This window comes from Pollicipes pollicipes, unplaced genomic scaffold (assembly GCF_011947565.3).
Source record: "Pollicipes pollicipes isolate AB1234 unplaced genomic scaffold, Ppol_2.1 Scaffold_3447;HRSCAF=4054_pilon_pilon_pilon, whole genome shotgun sequence".
Lineage (NCBI taxonomy): Eukaryota > Metazoa > Arthropoda > Thecostraca > Pollicipedomorpha > Pollicipedidae > Pollicipes > Pollicipes pollicipes.
In genome coordinates this window covers 20,049,534-20,066,511 of record NW_023596297.1, presented here as the reverse complement: position 1 = coordinate 20,066,511, position 16,978 = coordinate 20,049,534, and the positions used below count along the sequence as shown (strand labels likewise).

Here is a 16,978-nt window from a genome sequence, read left to right as displayed (position 1 = left end):
TCGCAGAAGCGTCACTGATTCGGGCTCCTCAAAAACTTCGTCAGGAGGCGGCTGGTTGATCGATTTTTTACCTTTCCCTTTCTCGAGTTTTCCTTTCTTTTCGTTGCTGGCGTTTGCCACTTCCCCTGAAATATGATTCATGGTGCTTGCATAGCATCACATGATGTGCCTGACCCTTACGACCCTATAAAATCCCGGTCCTGAGAAACACCGAGCTGGGAATCTTGAAAGCTATTGCATTATTATGGAGCTAATGCTATACCATCTGCGTGCAAGCATGACAGAGCGGCAACAAACTGCACAGCGGAGTTTATATTTAAAGTGTCCGGAGTATATTTTTAAAGTGTCTTTTCGGTGCATATACGCAACTCATCAAATTAACCTCAATGAAAGAAACGGACCAGGGATGCAGAATGCTACTGCCATAAAATAGATGAGGTGACGAGGCGCGACACAGTATATGAAAGATTAATTGCTTCTTTCCGTCCAGGTTCCATGTGTTGCAAAATGAGAGGTCACAGATGCCTGTCCGTGCCCACGGGGCGGTGCGGACCTGGCTTGACCTTGCCAGCGGCCTGATGCGGCGCCGAGGGCACCGGCTGCGGCGGCGGCGGCGGCGTCTGCGCCGGACTCTCAGGCCACTCGTACCGGGGCAGCACCTCCTCGCGCAGCATCGACCACACCTCCTCCGCCTTGTAGTGCCTGGGCAAGTAGACAGCGCCACCAGAGCATCATCACATGCACACGGCCGCTGGTGACGCTCCTCACGCAACAGAACAGCGTTTGTCCGGACTGGCAAGCGTTAGCGTACCTCATTAATACAGTGAGCTCCATGCAGCCAGTCAGCATTGTCACTATTTCGTGGCCCTCCACTTCGGTGCTGGAACGCTGGCCGGCTGACAGTACCTGGAATACCATCACTGGTCATGCGCGTTTTGTATTGCTAGGTAAGGACTTCGGCTGTCCACCTGTGTTCATTGTTCATTTGTGGATGGGGATGCTAAGAAACTTTGCAGACCCAGTGTAATTACGTCCGCAATTTATACACAAGACGCCTCATATGTGCAGGTACATAACCAGACCGATTACAGAGTTTATCGCGTGAAAAATATGATCATGCATAGTTGTGCATACTTACCACAAAAATGTGCCAATATTAATAAGTTTGTTATGAGTGTTGTGACAAACTTTTAAGTCCAAAAGTTAAAACAACCCTCCGGGCCTCGTACAAACTGGAGTCAGGCGGCTATCAGGAGCACCGTATGCAGCCAACACGCACGCGGGAGAGTAAGGAGAGTTGCATCAGTTTTGCCCTGAGATTTCTCCTGCTACAGCTATTGAAGAGGGGACTATGATTCCTACGTCTGCAGACAGCTATAACATTCAGCTTCACATACAGGGGTGAAGTTTTTGTTGAGTATTTCTTCGTTTTGGGTGAACAACTTTTTCTGAATAAACCCCTTTCAAATCAGACAACCCGCCCCACCCTGGGTTAACTTGTTTCAGATGGCGGGAAAGCTGTGCTAAGTGTTTTTCGTAGAGACAACTTCATCGCAAGCAAGCTAAGTACGTTACAATATGCAGACCAAAGATGCTCGTCAGTGCTATTTCGTTAGTCGTCGTGATTGCGTCATGACAGTTTCAGTTGTTTTACGATTTCTGCCACATCGGTTTGAGCTGCTCGGATAGAGCCAACGAATCTACATAGGTAATATAAATGTCGATTTGCTACCTAAATGACAATAAGTCATGGCAGTTGTGACAGTAATTCATTGACAGTGAGTTAGTCAATGACATACACCCGGTACACTATATCAGCGGTACAACACGTCACATTCACCTCTAATACAACATATCAGACCCAACATCTTGGAAGAAGTTTCACGTTATCCTGAAATCCCTGGCTGGCAGAAGCCAAGTGCTTGGCAGTAAATACGACACACGTACTTCTTCACCATTCAGTATAACACCCATAATGGTTTAGCTATACCGTAAGCACTTCAACACACATGTACACCGATCGCAATGGTTTTTAACGATATACTTAAAACAGATTTGTATATACTTAAATATACTTATATTTAATTATACTTAAATCAGGTATACTTAAACTAAAACTGATATAATTAAAACAGATTTGTCGCGCTCACCTCGTGATGCGTGCTTATGCAGCCGCAAGTACACTGGCTAGTAAAGGATGCTGCTGTGCGTTAGCTGAGTGACGCAAGACTGTTATCCGTAGCATAAATTTCAGGTGAGTCACTCTGAGGCTTCTCGGGTATGATGCAACTCACCGCGCCCTGCATGTTGAATGCAAACTGATCATATTTCGCAGACTCAAAGGCAGCAACTCACAAAATGATTGAACAATGTTATATGACTTCTGCTGCCTGCCGGCCTGAGCCCACGTGCGCTGTGCGAGATCCATATGCAGTGTCCGCGTGCGCCATGCGAGATCCATGTTCAGAGACCACGTGTGCTGTGCGGGATTCATGTCCAGAGTCCACGTGCGCTGTGCGAGATCCATGTTCAGTGTCCACGTGTGCTTTGCGAGATCTATGTCCAGAGTCCAAGTGTGCTGTGTGAGATCCATGGGCGTCGCCGAAGGTGTGGGAGATAGGGACGGGGGGGGGGGGGGGGTGCGTCCCCTATTCTCAAAAAGATAATTCCTTCCTATAAAGAGCGAAAATCCAAACAAATTTTCAATAACCAGCGTGCAGAACTGAACTCCAGCGAAGCTGTTTGGGCCGCACTATTGAAAACTAGATAATACAATTTTGTATCCGATCCAAATTACAAGGTTTGTAGCATCTCTAATTTCTTTTTCGTGACAGCACGACACACAACGAGAGAAATTGCGTTGTACACGATTATATATGGGAGTTTCGGATTGCACTAAAGATAGGGATACACGCAACATTTCCTAGCGTTCAGCAAGGGTGTAAACCCGATCAGAAGACTGATCAAAACACTGTTCGCTGCCGGCATCACACTAACGCGCACATATTTCCACGCGCACACGCCCTGGATGGCCGGTTGAGTATTCTTCGCTCGTATGCGGATTAAGTGGGGATAAATTTAATCACCTGAGATCTCAGAAACTGAGAGCGTTAGAGATACCAAATTCACAGGGTGGTTTGGCCTGTGTGTATCCTTACTTATGTCAAAATGTGAGGTTCGTGGGTCGTGGCCTTCCGATCAAATAAGGTCATGATCTTCTGGTCAAATGAGGCCAAACGATACAGCTCAGGACTGGCGTTCAAAGTGCCACGAATCTCCTCATGCAACTGCCTTGAATCTAGGCACCTGTTCTAAACAAAGGGTCACTGGTGTTTATTTAAAGTCAGTGACCTTGTTTGATTCTTAGAAGGTCATGGCGACCAAATTTTTCTCTCTCGAGATTCTTTTGATTTCTTAGTTTTGATAAGCATTAAGGCTTACGCTAGGCAGTACATCCCTAAAAAAGAAAGGGTTGATCTGGGCTATTTTAAGTCAGTGATCTACACTGACATTTAAGAAGTTCATCGAAGATGTCTGTTCCTGGTCCCTATTATCAAGAAATTCGAAATGAGCATCAAAGTCGACGCTATCGAGCAAGCTCTCTAGTATAGAAGCTGGTTGATTTGACCTCGCTCTGATCTTCATACCCGACCCTCGGTGAACGAAATTTGCTGTAATCCGAAATTCCTTTGTTTTATTGCTCAAGAAGCTATCTCAGAGATGCCTGGCTTCGACTAACACTCCGTTGTTGCATCAGAACAATTCTTGGGAATTTGCTTTCGCTGACAGCTACGGCCTGACGTTGACCAACCATAGATCACCGACCTTATAAGATGTATCTAATTGCTGTATACCAAAATATCTACTGTTCAATTTCGGACGGTCAAGAAAATGTTGACGCGGCTACGCAGCACCGTTCGAAATAAAATCATTTTGTAAAAACCTTCTGACCACCTACGAGCGCGTTAACATTGATGACCAGCGAAAATCCTACTGGTTGCAACGCAGAACGCGTCGTTGGTTGAAACTTTGGAACCAAGGTGGCAAAAACCAAGGTCGGTTAAGTCGGCACCTGGCATCGCCGATTGGTTCGTGTTAATAGACACGGATGGGGTTTGAGAACGAAACACGAATGAGCAACGCCAGCAATGGGACCGGGAGCCAATTGGCTGTCGGCGGCACTACCTCACCCCAGCGTAGACCACGCCCTTAAGGATGGCGCTACCTGAAGCAGCGCCTTGGAGACGATGAAGGGCCAGATCTCGGTGAGTTTCATGGAGCGCAGCAGAAGCGGCCGGCCGTCCTTGTCCAGCGGGCACCGGTCATCCACGCAGATCCTTCGCCAGCAGCCCTAGACTCAGACCAGTCCGGGACGCCGAGTCAGCCGTCTATTTCAGTCGGAGGACACGTGTTGACTACACGGACGCGGGTGGTCGCCAGGCAGCCCTGACCATACAGCAGGTCAGAGCGACGGAGCCAGCCGGCCATCGTCAAAAACGCGACGGCCGTCCTGTGGCCACAGATCCCCAGCCAGAAGCCATAGTCCTGACAAGCAGGGGCGGTTATGAGTGTGTGACCCCGCTACGTGTGCGCCCTGATGCAGGCGGACCAGGTATGTGAGCCCCATCTCCTCTGGCGGAGGTACACTACACCCAACACAACGTCCCGAGCAACACATAGTGCTAGCACGCAGGGTAGGCCGCCCGCGTTTGTGTTGTCAGCTGTTGCCGTTGTGCATGGTAAGAGATGCCGGTTAGAACTAAGTTCAGTACAGAAAACTGCCGTATTTAGCTAGAAATACACGAGCAGGCGGCTGTGCTGTATTTTGCTGTGTTACTGCGCTCCCGCCCGACTGGCCTGCCGGGCCGCGCCGGCAGCCGCAGGACCGCCGCCCGGCGCTGTTCGGCCCGTTGCCTGAGGCGCCGGTCAACCGACCGCGCCAGGGGTACCAGGGCCCTATAAAACTGCTATTGACTGGCAGTGCGCGAGGTTACGGTGCGTGTGTGCCTGGCTGTAAGCGCACAGTCGCCCTTATCGACTCTGTGGGGATGCGCCTATGCTCGACTGCTGTCTCCCGAGGGCACGACAATGTGCAAGGTAGGCTAGATTTCTAGTTTGTACTAAACATTTGGCAGCCGGTAGCTAAAGGTAGTATGGCGCAGTGGCCACTATAGTAAATGTATTTGAAATTTTAATAAGTTTTGTGCCAAGAAAATTTGCAAGAAACTCAAGAAGTTGTACAATACTTTACGCTGCCATTACACTGGTTCGGCTCAGGACGATTAAACAATCTTGAACTCTGAGCTCAAGTACTGGTTCAGAGCAAATTCTCTCTAAATACACGAAAAGAAAACTGCTTATATGCTCGTTGGGTCAAAGTAAAAGCTAAAAAGTCTGCTGTATTCCACTTCAAAGTATACGATTCGACTGTGCATGCCTATAGTAGCACCTGAATTTTCGGCCTCATAGTTGACTCCGGTCTGTCATGGGGTGCCCATGTCTCGAGCGTCGTGGAAAAATACAATGGCATCCTCGCCGCTTTTTAGCAATTCTTTCCGGGGCCGTCCACACTAAGTTTTGGTTCTTTTTATTTAAATGGAGGTCCTTACGCTGTTGTGTGGGCCCCAACTGATAACCTGCTTGGGTACACTCTATCCCTGGGGAAGCCCCTTCATTGGGTTTTGCGTGCTTGCGATTTGAATGGAGAGCCCTACGCCCTTGTCGGGGGTCCTATCTGTTAGCCTGCTCCAGCCCATCCGATCGTTGGGGGGGGGGGGAGGGACTGTACATTGTGTCGTGAGTATTTCTTATTTGAATGAATGGTCCTATCCTCTTGTTGGAGCCCCATCTTTCGAACTGCTCGGGACGATGGTGAATCCAGAAGGGCAGGGGACATGGAGCCGTGCTCCCCTTTTGCCTCGAAGGGACCCACAGGCTCTGAAGGGGCTCATAATCAGGCGAACAGACGCAGCTTCCAAGCACAAAACACAACCAACTTAGACGTTTTTGGGCCACCAGGCGACCAAGAACGGTCACAAGCGAAAGTGAAGCCCGTTAACAGACAAACTAATTACGGTGTCCAGAGGCGGTATGCTGTTGCCGGGGCCCTGTATGTCTACTTGCCGGGTCAGTCCGATCCCTAAAGGGTGTTCTACGTTGCCCTTGATCTCTTTACATTTTCCCGTGCGGCCTTAAGGTGCCTCTCGGGCACTATCTGCTAGCATTCCTGAGTATCAAGGACCAAGGAACAAGGAACAAGGATCAAGGATCAAGGAACCCTCCACGTACCCTTCCCATTTGCCCGAAGCGCCTCACACGCTTTTGTAAGGGCCGTAGATGCCGGGATACACTCAGTTAGTCAGTGGCCTTTCATAACTGTTTCGAGATCTTTCTACTTGTTCGGAGGACCTTGCACTGCTGCTGAGGCCAATATAACGTAAGACATTGGGGCACTCGATGCTCAGGGACCCTCTGCATTGATCCAGGGCCCTTTCAGTTTCATTCCGTTGACGGAGGACCCTTTTTCCCATTACGACCCTTTCCGTTAACCCGCTCGGACACACTTGATCGCACAGGGTCATTCCTTCACACACACTGGTCTTGGGTGCGCACACGCACACTGACCCCTTTGCTCGATTGCCCAGTGGCTCAACGGCTAAATGGCAGTTGACCCTACGATCTACCCAGGGTCCTATGCGGCAGCCTGCCGGGGCGCTCCCAATCGTTCAGGGGCCTATCACGATGGTCTTGGGTTCTCCTCGCTTGCTCTGAGGACCCTAGTTGTTGACGGCAGCCTCTTTGTCGGCCTGCCACGGCACCCATGACCGCTCAGGTTTCGTCTCTGTTGGCCTTGGTGCCTTAGTCTTAGAGCAGTAGTGGGATTTGCGCCGATGGACTTTGTACGCGTAGTTATCGAACATGATCTTACGTGCCACCGGTGTCGTGTGCCATATTTCGGTTGTTTATTGAAATTTTGCCGCATATTTTACTCGTGCATCACATTATCATTCATTCCCTTTAATGTTTTCTAACTGCTAGAACAATTGTTACTACATCAAACAAAGCAAAAGCTCTGTATCAGTCATCAGCCATCAGCTGTTTATATCGACCGGCTGGCCAGCTGTAAGTATGCCAGGCATCAAGTTCGTGATTGAATTTAATGACATTCCGCAGCAGGGTTAGCTTATTTTTATTATTTTTTTCCGAAAACCTTTACCTCAATATGACAGGTGACACCATGATCTGGAGAAAACTAGTAAGCCCCACGTTTGTGCATGTGTAGCAGGCCTAGTTGTCTGGGGTTGCTTACACTAAGATGGGTTTCCGCATGAAAATAGTATACCGAGAAGCTTAGAATTTCCTGACCGGACTTTGAGGATTTTTTTTGGGGGGAGGGGACTAAGCAATGTTGTGTGGCCCTTCACAAAATCATAACTATAGATCTACCCCTGGTTACCGGTTCCAAAAAAACACCGTCATGTAACTCCGGTTCTAAATTCCCCTGGATGGCCGAACATCGAGGCTATGGTGGCGCGTCGCGACATGATTAAAGTGTCAAGGGTGCTGAAGGAGGACCGCGCGCTTTTTGTCCCACGCACCGCTGTTTCGACCCGTGCAACGCGCGGCTCGGACAGAGGCAGTCTGCATCTGCGCGCACACCGGTTAACCGCCACACAGAGGGCGTTTTCGCATCGAGCCGCAACTGCCTGGAACGGCCCACCAGCGTACACCTGTGATGCCACAACACTGGGAACGTTTGTGACCTCCACACGCATTGTGAATTTAACCACTAACCACTAGTCTGATGCGGCCGATAGTGCATAGCTAGGTCTGTTTAAACTCTTTTCCCATTGTCCATATAATTTTATTATATACTCGAGGTGTGTGGCTTTTTGTACTTCCCTCTACGTACTTTTAAACGTGAACATAATCGAAACCACAATATCCACCATGTGTATGGTTTCTAATATACCTGATACTGACAGTATGTATTCGTTGGTAGCAAATAATGCAGCATATTGGATGGGAACGTAGCAATAGAAAAGCTATAGAACACCCCTAATTCGAACAAACAGCCCTTCGATCATACATCTGGCCGGTTCTGAGACCAGTGGACGTGTCGCGAAAGTAATAAAGTTCACGGCGTGCCGTGCTGGAAAACTTTGACCCGGTACGCAGTTGGAGTCCTGTTCTGCAGTCAACAAGTGGGCAATGAATCATCTCAAGATGATTAAACAATCTTTCGTTTGGCGCCAGGCTCATCGAAATTGGCCTGCTAAAATTCGATCCGTAGCTCTGCGAAAAGCAGGTCTTGACACCTCAACCATACGGGCTAGAAGGAAAAGTGCGCCATAGAACGATTGGCTACCAGCGCGTTTCGGTGAGGTCTGGCTATTGTCTGCGTGCGTCCTAACGCCCTACACCCAAAAACGCATCGCCTTTTAACTTCACATAATCTCAAGCATCCCCTAGCGAACGTGCGATACAGTACAGTGCAATGCGCTACGCTTCACTGACCAGCACGAACAGGCGGACGAGGTATTTGCCGGTGGGGTTGTAGAGCGGCTGGTGCGGCTGGCCGGCGCCGGAGCGACACAGCGAGTAGACCAGAGACCACGGTCGCCAGGCGCGGCCCACGCCGCCGCCTCCGCCGCCGCCGCCGCCACCGCCGCCGCCACCGCCGCCGCCACCACCACCGCCGCCGCCGCCGCCGCCGCCGCCGCCGCCAGACGCCCAGAAGTTGGTGTTGAGCAGCACGCCAGAGTTGCCCAGCTCCCAGAGCGCGTGCAGTACAGACACCATCTGCCGCATCACCTGCCCGGCGCCGGCAGCGGCACAGTGCAGGCTTGGCCATCGACGGCGGGTCTCGTGTTAAGGGTCGAAGCTTCAAACTGCTGGGTGGGATCGTGCCCATGTGGGCGGGTACGTCACTTTGATTTTTCTACCTTGTCTCAAACTTCGACGGAAATGTATGCCAATTAGGGAGAGGAATAAATGGTTAAGTCGCATTTTGAGGTGCATCAAATGTCGATGCATGACATGTGTGATGCACACGACAGCAAGGAAATTTGCCTTGCGAATGTACTTTATACCCTTCTGGAATTGTGCTGGCTTAGTCCATAACGCGAGAGACTCGCCGGAATTTTTCAGCTGATTACTTTTGCGTGGTCCAACCTGGCAGTGTAAACACAAGGATAAAAGGGTAGAAGGGTAAGGATTAAAAGCGGAGAGCAGCACGTACCTCCTGAACACAAATACTTCTCCATCATAACAGGACAGGTAGTCTAGTGATTTTTTTCTTTCTTACCTTGTACTTGACAAGATGTTTATTTGGCGACAACACGTCGTACACAAACTCCCTTTCATCCCATATAACTGGAGCGACGTCTTCACTCAGAGACGAATAATACTCCTGAAAGACGCGTCCAGCTGTTGGCCTCCATGTCAGAAAACAGAAACTTCTTCCCCATGGCATCTTCAAAAAGCTGTCAAAATAGAAGCAACTTGATTAGTGCGGTGCGCTGGCCATGCGTTTTCTATCACTGCCATTTATTTTGGGTGTGCCCCATGCATCGAACACCGTTTACGTAAGCTTGCGAATAAAACTCGTCAAAAGTCGTCTTGGAAGTTAATTTATGATATCATTCAGATATTTGCAAGACAAAACTGTGTATGAATTTATACCCTTCAATAGAAAGCCATGCTACTCATGAGAAGTATCTCATTAAAAGCAAGGGCAGTGGCCGGACTCGCGGCGTGGCCGGGTCCGGGCCGTCAGCTGACCAGCAATGCTGTAGCTTCAGCAGATCGGCCTGGCCCGGCCCGGCCCAGCCAGCCGTGCTTTTAAGGGTTTGCAGCCACTGTTTCTCTGCAACTTTGTCACCCTTGTACGCACTACCGTGTAAGAGTGGCAAACCGTGTCAGCTGACTCAGTCAGGTTGTATCGAAGGTACAGTGTTGTGTGTTTTTCGGCAACACATTGCTCAATAATTTAAATCCTATGCTGAAATAATTTTTAGAACTGTGGCGCAAGTTGTTAGGGGTATGAGCCGCTATGCAATATAAGCCTGTTGCGACATGCCGAATTCAACGCAACTGTATTACCCCGTCTAATTAGAAATGGAAAACAAGTTTGCTCACCTTTTCCCACCTTCCAAAAAAAAAAACAGTAAACAAATCTGGAGGACGTGGAATGAAAACCGAGACCAGACCTATGCAATCGGGATAGTTGTAAGGACGGCGCAAACGATAATGTTTGAAAAAAGAGGAAACGGACAATTGCGATATAAAAAGTATGGGCGGGTGTGTAAAGCTGGCTATCCGCGACTGGGTGCAGACCAGGGATACCATACGTACCAAGGCCATGGAGCCATGGCTTTAGGACGCTTTTATGAAATTATGTCAGATCCTGCTAGCCAGAGCAGATAAACGCGTGGCGCGTACTGCATGGTTTAGGGTACCCTACGCCATTCAGTGGTTGTGGTGGTAGTATTGTAATAGTTCAACTGCGCGTCAGGAACCAGGGATGCTGGGTTCGATTCCTCTTGATGCCGGACTTTTGCCAGAGTGAGAGGTACGCCACACTATATGGCCCCATCGGTCGAGTACATCGCAAAATCCAATGACGGTGACTGTATGGTGTAGGTAAAGAACGGCTTACAAAGCAGTGGTGAGCCCATCACTATCCTCCCATATCTACAAGCTCCCACATTTAACACCAGCTTTTCCCTTAGCACCGCCAATAACCACCAGGAAATGTCCGATAGCGGTTTTCTGAAACCAGTTCCGAATATTGCCCGCCGAGCTCTTTTCCGAACGGGATCAAGCCCGTCAAGAATAGGTACATAGGCGACCAGTCCAATTTACTGCCACTAATGTTTACGAAAACACCGTTTTTCTTGTTAAATCTTGACCATGGTACCCTAAATTGTAACTTGTTTCAAATTGTTCGATTTTGTTGATCTAAATAAACGTTATGATACTATGCCATAACCGATGCAGCCAATTATTTCAGCATTTATTCCACGAACTGCTAACAAACGCTTTGTATATGCCGGTACATTTTTTGGCTACTTATCTCGCGAAAGGCATTCATCACCTTAAAATGCACGGATTAAACAATTTGCGTAGGCTTCCAAGAGCGGCTGACTTCATTATCCTATGTGTTGGTACGACCAGCATGATGGGAGTGCTCACGACTGTTTGTAATATCGCTCGCCTATTGCCGTCAAAGGTATCCTACTGGCATCAACATGGCCAGTGGAGGCCATCATCCCGCTGCTCTTTCTAGCAACTTGCTTTGGAGATCTGCAGACGTTTCGATGATTCGTCCGTCCCGATAGCTCTGCTAGCGCCTGTTTTCCGACTCACCCACCTGTGACAAGGTGGGTTCGAGTCCCTTTAGATGCTCGCTTTTTGCGTTTACTGGTGCAGTCGGTAGCCGGCGGCAAAGGTCGCGCTTAAAGTCAGATGATGTCAGAGGGCAGAACGGACCGTGCCGAATATTGTGGCGTGTTTAACTGCCTCCAGCAAATTGCGCCTTGACCTGGCATTGCGCGATCGGATGGTGGAGGTAAGAGCTCACACAAGTACCGGGTATTGTTAAATTTTATCCCAGGGATCCACCCGTTCTAAAGGTTTAAAAAAATTGAAAGAAATTGCAACCCTGTCCATCGACATGTTTGCTCTCAAGATTGCAAGCGCGCGGGGTCAAAACTTCTTTATTGAATAAGTTGTTTTACCAGTCCATTCTGAAAATAATGGTTTTCCGCAGGTTAACATGGACTGGCCTCGTTTTTAGTTTTTAGTTCATTTTGATCCACCGTCTTGAACACTAAAAAGACGCCATACTCACTCTAAGCAATGAACCGCGTGGGCAGAACATAAGGGGCACATTATCGTGTCCGGTCGGAGGCTGAAGGGCCATTCCGTTCCAGCGCGATGTGCCTACAGGCTGCCAGCTGTCATTCTGGTGGCACAGGGGCAACGTTTCCTGGCCGATCCAGATACCCTCAGAGCCATACATCATACATTGGTGCCCTACCTCACACAGGGGTCGTTTGACCCGAACAATTGATCCCGGATCGGCGCAGAAGCGCTCTTTGACACAAAAAGGCCCCTGACTGCCGCAGGGGTCCAATCATTGGCACAGACTCCAGTTCAGCTTAACGAGGCACCGGCTAAAAGGGGGAAGGGGGGGGGGATGGAGGGCCTCCCGCTCAGTACTGAACCTCCTGACTGACCCAGGGCCTACCCACTGTCTCATTGTGGACTACTGTCATAAGTTGTATCTCCCTTCACTGTCAGAGAGCCCCAACCAACGCAAGGGGCACTCTGGCATTCGGAGTCCCCTTCCTGTTCCTGTTAAAAAAAATGTTCCCCTGGACAACTCGGGACCCCTTGCCAAGACAGAGCTCCCTGCTGTCCACTGGTTGGGGCCCTGACCAATACAGGGGTCCAGCCAATGCAAATCGCGGGACCCGGCGTTGTGCTACTTTGGAAATCCCCCCCCCTCCCAAACGAGGCTTCGGCCGACACCGAGCCGACTGTTCGGTGTTGGTAGACCCTGACCGAAGTAGCGGCCGCATTGTCTCAGGAGTTCCCCATTGGCGTAAGAGGCCCCTTGTAAAGCATTTAAGGGCCTACAGGCCGTGCATCTAAAAAGGACCTACAATCAGCTCCACGGACCCTTAGGCCCTCAAATCGGGCGCTTGATCGTCGGTCACGAAGGGCCCTCTAGGCCACCCATCGGGCCCCATCAAACACCGCCCCTGGCCGATTCAGTGCTCCTTGCCAAGACAGGACTCCTGTGTTAGGCACTGTCGGCCCCTGTGTTAGGCACTGTCGGCCCCTGGCAGACACAGGAGTCCCATCAATATCAAACCTCTCCCCGATTACAGAAAAGGAGCCGATGCAGCTCCCCTCCCAATTTTTTTCTGAAGATACTTCTCCGTCGTGCGCAATCGCGTTAAAATTTTGAATACTCTGCGGGGCATCCACTGCGCGTGCTTTCACACCAAAACCGTGTCCCTAGCATTTGTAGTCTTGAAGCAGCAGCAAGGTTTGAGAGACACTACATGGTGATCTACGGCCGGCGCGGGCGGCAGGTGTCAAGGAACGATTCCGCGGGCCGTGCATGGCGGGCCGACCGTCATAGATATGTGATCAAAACGCACAAGTTACGTACCATTGTACTCAGAGTAGCATAAGGAACACACAAGTTATAGTTTTAGAACACAAGTTAGATTTTCGGGGAAATTTGACGCCCGACATGGCACAAGTGAGGGAATTATTTAGCTAGCGATATGTAACTTTTTAGCAATCGCGACATCTCGTTGAGTCAATCTACTGGTGTTTTTTTACCACGTGCGTTTTTCTTAGCTTGGAAACGGCAGTGGGGTCGCATCGACCCCCCCCCCCCTTCCATCAGTCCACGTTATGAAAAACGGTGACCCAGAGCGAGAGTTCATCGATGGCCCCGGCTTCGTCCCTGCTTGGGAAATGAGCCCTCGAACCTCTACTGACGTGGAATCGACCGCGATATTGATGGTGCCTGACCGGCATAGAGGCTTTTATCTTCTCAGGGCTCCCGATGGGCGCTAATGACCCTCTGACTGCCATTTGAGGGCCCGTCCATGCGGGCCTGGGCCTCTGAATACGACGCCCTGCCAGCATTGCTGGGTTTTCGGGATCTAAAAGGAGGAGGAACGTGCCCGCTGTGCCCCGTCCCTCTCCCTGCTTGCACCACTGGGTCATAAACAGCGCCACCGCACGGGCCTGTTTTGTCGGACGGCCACATGCTGTGCCGCATTGCCTGGCTGCATTACGGAGCAATCCGTCTGGCATCATTTACGGCGGATGCCCTCTAGCGGGCAGTGGGGTTGAACTGTCCAGAGCTCATAAATATCACGCCGTCGGCGGGCGATGAGCATGCTTTCCACTTATATTGTGAGTGAGAATGAAACCTTGTAAAATCCTTGGAGACTTAAGAGAGGTAAATCTCTGAAGGCAAACGCCATTCGTTAAGTCTGCGAATGCCCTCCGTAAAGTCTGCAAGTGACCCGCGGGATGCAAATTCCTGGTGGTAGTTTGTTAGCTGTCGAAAGAGTTAATAAAGTCTCTATTTACTTTTCAAAATTTCCGGGGCCTGGAGCACCTCGAAAACGGCCCAACGGGCTCGTACCTAGTTTACAGTGATGTGTTCAAAACTAGCTGGCATTTATTTCAGTTGACTCATTGGGCCAGAAAAGAGCATTTTCTTGCCTCCAAAGATCTAGGAGAAATGTCACAGTTCCCGTCTAACAGCGGCGTTGGCCGCCACGTGTAACACCAGGCAACGAATGCCAGACGCGTTAAAACGACCGTCTTGAAATCATTTTTCCGCACATCTTTCAAAATCACTGCATGCCGCCCAAACTCGAGGACCAGTTTGCGGTGCTGAAAATGGTGATCTCGTTCTATTATCAGTCCAAAAATTATATAAGTGAAATACACGTACAAACTATTTTTTAACGCACCAGTTATCCCAAAGCCTTTAAAGGCACTTCTTTCAGACATGTCAGTATTTCTGTCCGCACTTTGGTCGTCGCCTAATGTTACCCGTAGGCCTACACCGCGCCGCATGTGGAGACTACGGCGCCGTAATTTTTGTTTCTATTATTTGCGAGTACGCATACACAAAATTAGATTACATAATTTGTTCTCAGCTCGATCCTGATTGAAGGTTGAGCATTCTCAGACGAATATAAGTTGAGTATTTTATTGAAAAGTTTTGACGCCATTTCGATCTACAATCGACGTTCACTCAGTCCCAATATCTCCGTGGAACACCAAACAGACTATGTCGAAGCCCCTGAGCGATATCTGTTGAGAAAGAGTCCACAGAAACCATGCAGAATGAATAGTGTCGTCGGTTTGTTTATTTATTTACCTCAAAATATGAATTATATGACATCTTTAGGAAGCTTCTGCTTTGTGTTCCAAAGAGTGAACGCAAACTAAAGATAAAACGAGGAGATATTGTGTCCCTCGGTATCGAGAGAATCATGTCCGGTATTTTTTTTTTGAGGGGGGGGGCGGCGGTCATTTTCACCATCAGAGGATCCTCCGTCACCCCTGTGTCTCCCCACTGGGACTCTGGCTGCGCCCCTGCCGGGACCTGGCAGGGAACTCAGCAGGGTGTGATGTCGCTCCGGGCGAATTTAAAGAGGTAAAGAAAATCCTGCACCTGTTTTGTCACAGCAGATTACGACGCAATGCCGGGGCGGGATACTAGGAAGCAACAATTTGTTTGGCATAATCTATAATATTTGGTATAAAATGGTATAGCTTACCTCCGTGGGAGGAAGTATTGGTGCAGCAGATGCGGCTTGCTTTTTTTCTTTGGCTTTTGCAGATACCATGCCCCATCGTTCATTATTGACGACCGTGTCACTCCACTCTGGCCAGGGGCAAGACCTGTTTTGGTTGCAGGTCCTGTAACTGTTGTTGTCCGGGGCTGTCCAGCTGAAGGTCACCGGCTTGGCGGCAGGTGGTTTGCAGTCGACGGCCTCCGGTGGCTGCTCCATTTCTTTATCGACCTTAACTGTACCAGGTAATTCTGTATGCTTCAGCCGATAAGCTCTAGCCGATAAAATGTTTACCGCTGCCAGAAAGCCACTATCAACAGAAATGCGTCGGACGATTCTTGAAGAACGTTTCGTCTCGGATCTTCAGCATATGTCTAATGAAATTAGGGTAAAGTTTCGAAGATGACTTAATTGATGGAGGAGGACAACGTCAAAAGACATGTGAAGTCGTATCACACCTTGATGGCATACGTGGGAGCACATCCGTTGGTTCGTTGTCAGATGCATCCGGTAGATTGCCCGCATATACAACACGGTACCGAATTGTCCGACGTTGCACGTGCCACTGTACTGTATGATCCACTGTAAATTGGTATCATGCCTGTTCTTTACACTTCTTGGCACGCTGCCTGCAAAGTAACAAATGTGTGGGAGTTCCCATATTCTCCAAGTTAAAACTGCGAGTCGGTGATCTCCACGCCACCTCTTTCCACAAAGCGTTTCCATAGCTTTACAGCGCAACGCACTCGCCTTCCCTTAAGCCATCAGTCGGAGGGCTGGTTATGTGTCCGGTATTTAGTCGGCTGTTATATGGCAGCTGGTAGCAGCTTTGCTCTCGCGTATGTTGAATTAGCAGGTAGGTTGATTTGCGTGTGAGTTCGTAATTTGTGTTCGTTTTCTCATCCCTTCCATCGTTTTCGGACAGCATAGCACCAATTCTCATGATGTGTTTTGATGTATTACATCGGGTATTTACCACCGGGTGGCCAACACCCACCTTACATCATCTGGCCCGATCGGCTAGACGGCACAAGCTATGTCAAACATACACTCCAAAAAATAAGTATCAAGACCAGTTAGTTAAGATTCTAGGTCTAACAGCGAGTAAAGTCGAGCTAAAAACAAAGCTATCTAAGCATATCTGCAACAGTAACGTCATTTTAAAACATTGTTTTCAGCCCCACCTTCCTAAATTCAGGTGCATCCAGCCCCAGCCTCCGAAATTCCAGCACGAGCTCATTATACTTTTAGCTAATTGGCTCGCTGATACCAAATATATCTCGGTTGTAGCCTGTGGAGACACCTGAGCTCTGAAACTACGGAAGACACCCGAGCTCCAGAAACGCGGACGATCTAGCGTTGGACGAGGCTGGCGGTCGGATCACTCGGCCGCTCATCGTCGTCTCAGCGGCCTTCCAGCTTCGACCTCCTCAACCATCAAGCCGGTGGATGAACTGTTCTGAAGCGGTCGGCTGTTACAGAGGCCGGTGTGACGAGAGAAAGAGTCTCTCTGAAATGTGCAGGACCCGACGCAACCAGGTCGGGCTGCTGTCGAGCCGTCGCCTGTTTGTTCCCAGATCTGCGGTTACTTAAAGGGTTCTGCGCTGATGTTCCCAGACCTGCCGTCACTT

At 49.5% G+C, this 16,978-nt stretch overlaps 1 long non-coding RNA gene across 1 annotated transcript; it reads right to left on the bottom strand.

The window, feature by feature from the left end:
• Window positions 1-8,730: 8,730 nt before the first annotated feature.
• On the bottom strand, window positions 8,731-15,841 carry LOC119091203 (uncharacterized). Its single transcript, XR_005093373.1, has 3 exons — window positions 15,333-15,841; window positions 9,308-9,485; window positions 8,731-8,814 (listed from the first exon to the last, which is right to left on the bottom strand). It is a non-coding gene; the product is annotated as an uncharacterized LOC119091203 (long non-coding RNA).
• Window positions 15,842-16,978: the final 1,137 nt, after the last annotated feature.